General features: G+C 46.4%; 1 non-coding gene across 1 annotated transcript; it reads right to left on the bottom strand.

Moving 5' to 3' along the window:
- Positions 1–321: 321 nt before the first annotated feature.
- Positions 322–396, bottom strand: TRNAR-UCU (transfer RNA arginine (anticodon UCU)). The gene has a single exon. It is a non-coding gene; the product is annotated as a tRNA-Arg (tRNA).
- Between the last annotated feature and the right edge of the window lie 5,604 nt (positions 397–6,000).

The following is a 6,000-nucleotide window of genomic DNA, read 5'->3' as shown; positions in this document are numbered from 1 at the left end:
TTTACAAGACAGATCAATCATTGACTGCATTGTCTCATAAAAATACTAATGCTGCAGAGTTTGCCACTCTCAACAATATGCATGGCGACGCATATGACAAAAATTGTGTACAAAAATGAGCTTTAAAATCTGATACTTCCTGCACAAACAACAGCTAATAAGAACCGAAGAAGCTATGTTCAAGGCTTTATCAACATTTCGGCTGTAGCAAAAGTAAGAGACGGCATCCGCTCTCATTTGTGCTTTGCTTCACTGAACATTTTAAGTGGCGCAGATGATGATTTACGAAAAAAAAAACGAGAAGCACGAACGCAAAATAAGTGCAACGCCGGCGGGACTCGAACCCGCAATCCTCGGTTTAGAATACCGATGCCTTGTCCATTGGGCTACGGCGGCTCTTTTTTTTTCTTTATTACATGGAAAAGAAAACTGAAGGTGTATTACAAAGTGGACACCACTACACACTTAAAACTCAGGCAAAGACACACATGCATCCAACAAGTGCATCCAGTCTGGCGGAGGTTCCTGCGCAGCGTAGACACTTCTTACATAAGCAGCACTTTCGCGAAAGAAGGACTTTGTAGATCGCGGGCTTTCGGCATGGCGGTCACACAGTCTACTTCTCCATAGGCTGTGTAAACCAAGTACTATGAACATGTCATAGGGAGGACCACGCGTAACCTTAAACGGTAGAAACCTAATTGTATATGGAGTCATGTCAATGTCCTTTTTGAGCGTCCGTTGGAGAATGTCCCAAAAGAATACAGCGTCCCTACAGTCTATGAAGCAGTGATCTATGGTTTCGGCACGTGGACAGAGCCGACAGTTTGTTGACCACGGCACGAAGCAACCCCTCGAATTCAACCAAGTTTTAACAGGGAGTGTTTTGAATGTAATTTAAAGAAAAATGTTTTTACTCCAGGAGGTACACACATTTTTCGGACGCGCTTAAGTACATCCTGATAAGGTCGGTTTAAATAAGGTGCACGATACAAAGGATCTGGGAAAATAGAGTCCACCAGTGCCGCAGAAATTGCTTTTCGACTCGCAGTGAACACGTACTCCAGGCTGAATCTAACTTTCAAGAAAAGAAATGTGTCAACAACCTCCTTAAGAAAGCCCCAAGGGGCCTGTGGGACTTTGGCATTTGATGACACTACTATATTAGGAATATAATGAACTAAACGGAGTTGCAACATTTCACGCAAAAATGGATGGTCATTGTCTCGAAAGAAAAACAGGCGTGAAACAATTTGCCTGATGAAGAGGTGGACTAATCCTAGACCACCACGTTCAAGAGGGAGGAACAGATTGTCGCGCCGCATCGATTCACAACTGGAACTCCAAATAAATGTTGCAAATACGCGATGCAGTGCCTGAAGGCGAAGCCGTGAGCAGTGCAGTACTTGCAGCACATACATAAGACGGGAAGCTAAGAAAACGTTACACACTTCAGCACGAAAGAACATTGACAAATTCCGCCCTCGCCATGAATTCACTTTACGTTGAATTTTGCCAACTTCTCCCGACCAATGAGCGTTGCTATTTCTATACTGTGAGAGAGGCACACCTAAATAACGCAGATCTTCTTTCCATTGAATGCCTGCGTAATGTGATGGCATTGTGGCCCATAATCCAAACCAAAAACCTGAACTTTTTTCAAAGTTAACGCTTGCACCAGAAGCCGCACAATATTCTTCTGTAATTGCAAGAGCAGTCATCACACTCTCTTTATCTGTACAAAAAAAGGCCACATCGTCTGCATACGCAAGAACCCGAACCTCATTAGTCAGTAATTTAAACCCTTGGAAATATTGTTCTTTAACAATGCTCATACAAAGTGGTTCTAAATACAAGCAGAACAGGAGCGGTGACAAAGGGCATCCTTGTCGTACTGATGATGCAAGCCTAATCGAATCGGAGAGAGAGCCATTCACTATCAGCCTCGTTGAACCATTAGCATAACATATCCTGACGCCTCTAAGGAGCAGGGAACCGATATTTATATGCTCTAGTACAGTAAACAGGAATGAGTGATTTACCCTGTCGAACGCCTTAGCCAGATCTAGCTGTACCATTGCCACCTGTCCAAACCCCTCAGCTACACACTCGATCACCGATCTCGCAACATGAATGTTCGTCTGAATGGACCGGCCCCTGATGCCACATGTTTGATGATCACCGACCACAGATCTTATTACAACTTGCAAACGGTTAGCTAATACCTTAGCAAAAATTTTATAATCAACATTGCATAAGGAGATAGGCCGATATCCATCAACTTTTTGCAATTTAGTCTCATCATCGCTTTTGGCTATAAGGACGGTGTGTCCTTCGTACATTGTGGCGGTTAGGTAACCTACTTCCAAGGCCTCACGGTACACCTGAAGTAATAATGGTGATAAGAGGGAACGAAAACACTGATAAAATTCGGCAGTAAGGCCATCGGGGCCGGGCGTCTTGCCCTTCGCTAACGAATCGATGCATGAAGTTACCTCATTGATATCAATGTTTTCATTTGTGTAATTGTAATCATCCTGATTTAACTGGGGCAGCAACGATACAATTTTTTTGGCAGCATCTGTATCCAATGGCTTGTGGTCTCGAAATAGTTTTTGATAATGCTCGAAAAACGCTTTAGTTATTAGAGTAGGGTCATTAACAATGATTCCACCATACTCTATATGTAGTATTTGTTTCGACAGCGCGTGTCGGCGTTCATCACCAAGGACCCTACTGCAAGGCTGTTCTTCCAGGAAACGTTGCTCTCGCGCACGCACTAGTGCACCTCTGTATTTTTCTGCGTTCAAAGTTTGTAACTGTGCCTTGACCTTATAAATATCATCAATATATTGACCCGGACGTAGGCATTCAAGCTCATGCAGTTCACTCAGAAGTTTATACAATGTTTTGTAAGTATTCTTTTTTTCAAAGGCCAATATTGATGATTCTTCGATAGCTATCATTTTAACTTCCTGTTTGAATAATTCCCACACAGCAAATAGTGGCAAGTCCTTGCGGCATGATGCATTAGTTATAAGCTCAGTAACACGATTTAAGAAACACTCACGCGAAAGTAATTGGTTATTAAACTTCCACAGCTCCCAGCACATACGCCGACTTTGATACCGACGGCTGCCAAACGATGCTGAGACTAGGCAATGGTCACTAAAGAATATAGGGTGCACAGTGTAACCATATATAAGAGGTATTGCGCTAAGTGAAACGTAAATTCGATCAAGCCTTGCATGCGAGGTGCCCTGGAAGTGCGTATATCGACATCCTGCCTTTTCATTTTCCCCAATGTCCACAAGCTGATAATCACACATCAGGCGTTGCAATGCATCACTACTTGGATCATGTCTCAGCTTCAGTGACGTACGATCTTGCGCGTTACATACACAATTAAAGTCTCCAAAGAGGACCAATGCGCGATCAGTACAGAAATGATGTTCTAGAGATAAGAAGAAGCACTCGCGTTCACGTAACTTGTTCGGAGCATAAACACACACAAATCTAAAGCTCATACCACTGATATCCATATCGCAACAGATTAGGCGCCCTTCCCTATCTGTAAACAAATGTAGCAAATCACATGCTAAATGTTTTCTAACAAATAACATACAGCCTGCGGAAACGCCGACTGCATGGCTGACACAAACATTATAGTCAGATAGGAATGGAGATAGAGCTGCTTCTGTGTTTTCATCGGATTCAATCTTTGTTTCTTGGATAGCAGCAATGTCTAATTTTCTATTGTGTAACAAATGAAGAAGCTGTACTTGCCGTCGCTTACTGCGTAAGCCACGGACATTTAAAGTGCCAAAATGGAAGGGAAGAGCGCCCGCCATGATTACCTATGGAGGTGCAGCGTCTAAACACTGCTCCAGAGGTGCACCACTCCCTTCTTGATGAGGTGATGCACAATGGGCCTTATGGTGCACGTTAACACAAGGGACATCTGCAGGAGTAGGCGTTCCCCGGAGCGGTTTTGTCAACTTTGACACCTTGGGAACGCGAGCCTCTTTTCCCGAGGGCGATGAATTGTCAGATGGCGCTGGACGCTTCTTAGCGGCCTCGCACATCGATCCAGATTCCACTGACGGTGGGCGATCTTGAACTGGTGGCGATTCTGCCCATGACACAGATGGTTCGTCGTCAGGCACCTTAGTCTCATCCTCGCTCGCAGGCTTCTGGCTGAGGCTAATGTCAGCCGATGACGGCTTAATCTGTTCTTGTCGATGAGTCTCAGGGAGTGTTTCTCCAGTTGCATCCACAACTTCGGTCACGTCCATGAGATGATCGGTGATGGTATCATCCTCAGCTGGTCTATTTCCACGAAGCTTGTCAGCGTAGGTTCCGACGCATGCATCTGCAGGGTGACCGTAGCGGTGACAGTTACTGCAGCGTGGTGTTCGACATTGTCGCCGGATATGCCCAACTCTGTTGCACCGGAGGCAAAGTGGTGGTCGGCCAGGTACCAAGATAAGGCACTGGTGGCCATATATGCTCAACAGATGTGGCAGATTACTGGCAGAAACGCCATCTTTCAATGTGAACGCCACGTCTCGGTTAGTCATTTGCCAGCCCTCCATGCCGTCACACCGCCACATTTCTCTCGTGATGGACTGCACTGTGCCATATGGCTCTAGCGCTTCAACAATCCGTCTCTGTTCGAGGTGTGGGGGAAGCCAAAGAAGCTTCATCTTGATATTCTTGCATTCAGGGTCAATGACAAGGCACTTGAGGCCCTTCACCAACAACTCGCCTTTGTCGACAAGATTCTGTTTCGCGATGCTATTAACGCATGTCACCAACCACAAATGGCTCATCTGGTATTGTCCAGCGCCGAGTATGTCAGTTGCATTTAGCACTGACAGGAGAGCATCGCGAAAGTCCGGGGCTCGATACGGCCGCCCTGCCAGGTCAGCATGCAGGAAAACTGAATTGAGGACGGTGTTGCCAGTCGGTAGACGAGGAAGAACGACTTTATAATTACCGGAATCGGTAGATGACGGTGGGTGTGATCCTCGGCCAAGGGCCGATGCGCTGTTTCCAGCGGAGCTCATCGCAAACGTGGCCGTTCGAACAAGCCTCTTCTCTCACGCTCGGAACGCAGCGTCTTAGTTGGCCAATCCTGGGCCGAGCGTCGCCGTTCCTCGGCGCAACCGCGTGAGCGCGCGCTCGTGCCACTGCTGCCTCCTTCGTCGTCGTCGTCTTCTTCCGCAGCTGGTTCCGATGCGGCTCGTCTTGCCAGCGTTTCCATACTGCCCCTCCGTCTGCGAAGGCGCTGACGGCACTGGCCGACTGTCACTTTGTGAGGTCATTTCGGTCTCAAATTCTTTGTCTCAGTACATCGCGAATCCAAAACGCATATACAGCTGCGGTCAAATTTCGCATTAGAGAATATCGTAATCTTCGTACACAATTACAGCGCATCTCGTAGCCTCTGGATGGTCTGTACTTTCCGTGTCCGCGTTGGTCAGCAAAAAACGTTGGCCGATACCGGCGGCGGTGCAGGGTCAGGAGCCGTGCTTCGTGCGCACCTTAAGGCAGAATCTATATTTAGGCAGCTAAGTGAAACGAACCGTGGATGCATTCTTTGGAATCAAGCACACAACATACCGAACAGCGCACGTTTCAAGAAAGAACAAGTACAAAACAATCATCCCAACCACTTAATTGATTATGAGGCGCTCATGACAACAACACGAAGTACGTAGCGCTCCCCGCATACGTTTCCCGGTAAAGATTACTATTTCGCAAGCTGCCACGCAGACGGCAGCTTTCCACGTGTGGAGGGACGTCCCCAGCCTTTCGTATAAAAGAACCGGCCTACCAACTGATTTCAATGTTGTTGCAGCACTACTGAAGGCGCCGGCGTGCTGGAAAAAAATCATTACTACCGTTACCATCATCCCTTAATACAAGAGTTTATACTGTCTTTAGTAATCTACAGACTTCTTATGGACGACTTTGCCTTTGTATAGAGTTGTTCTT

Source organism: Dermacentor albipictus, chromosome 1, assembly GCF_038994185.2.
Source record: "Dermacentor albipictus isolate Rhodes 1998 colony chromosome 1, USDA_Dalb.pri_finalv2, whole genome shotgun sequence".
In the NCBI taxonomy this organism is placed as follows: Eukaryota; Metazoa; Arthropoda; class Arachnida; order Ixodida; family Ixodidae; genus Dermacentor; species Dermacentor albipictus.
This window is presented reverse-complemented; position numbering and strand designations above follow the sequence as displayed.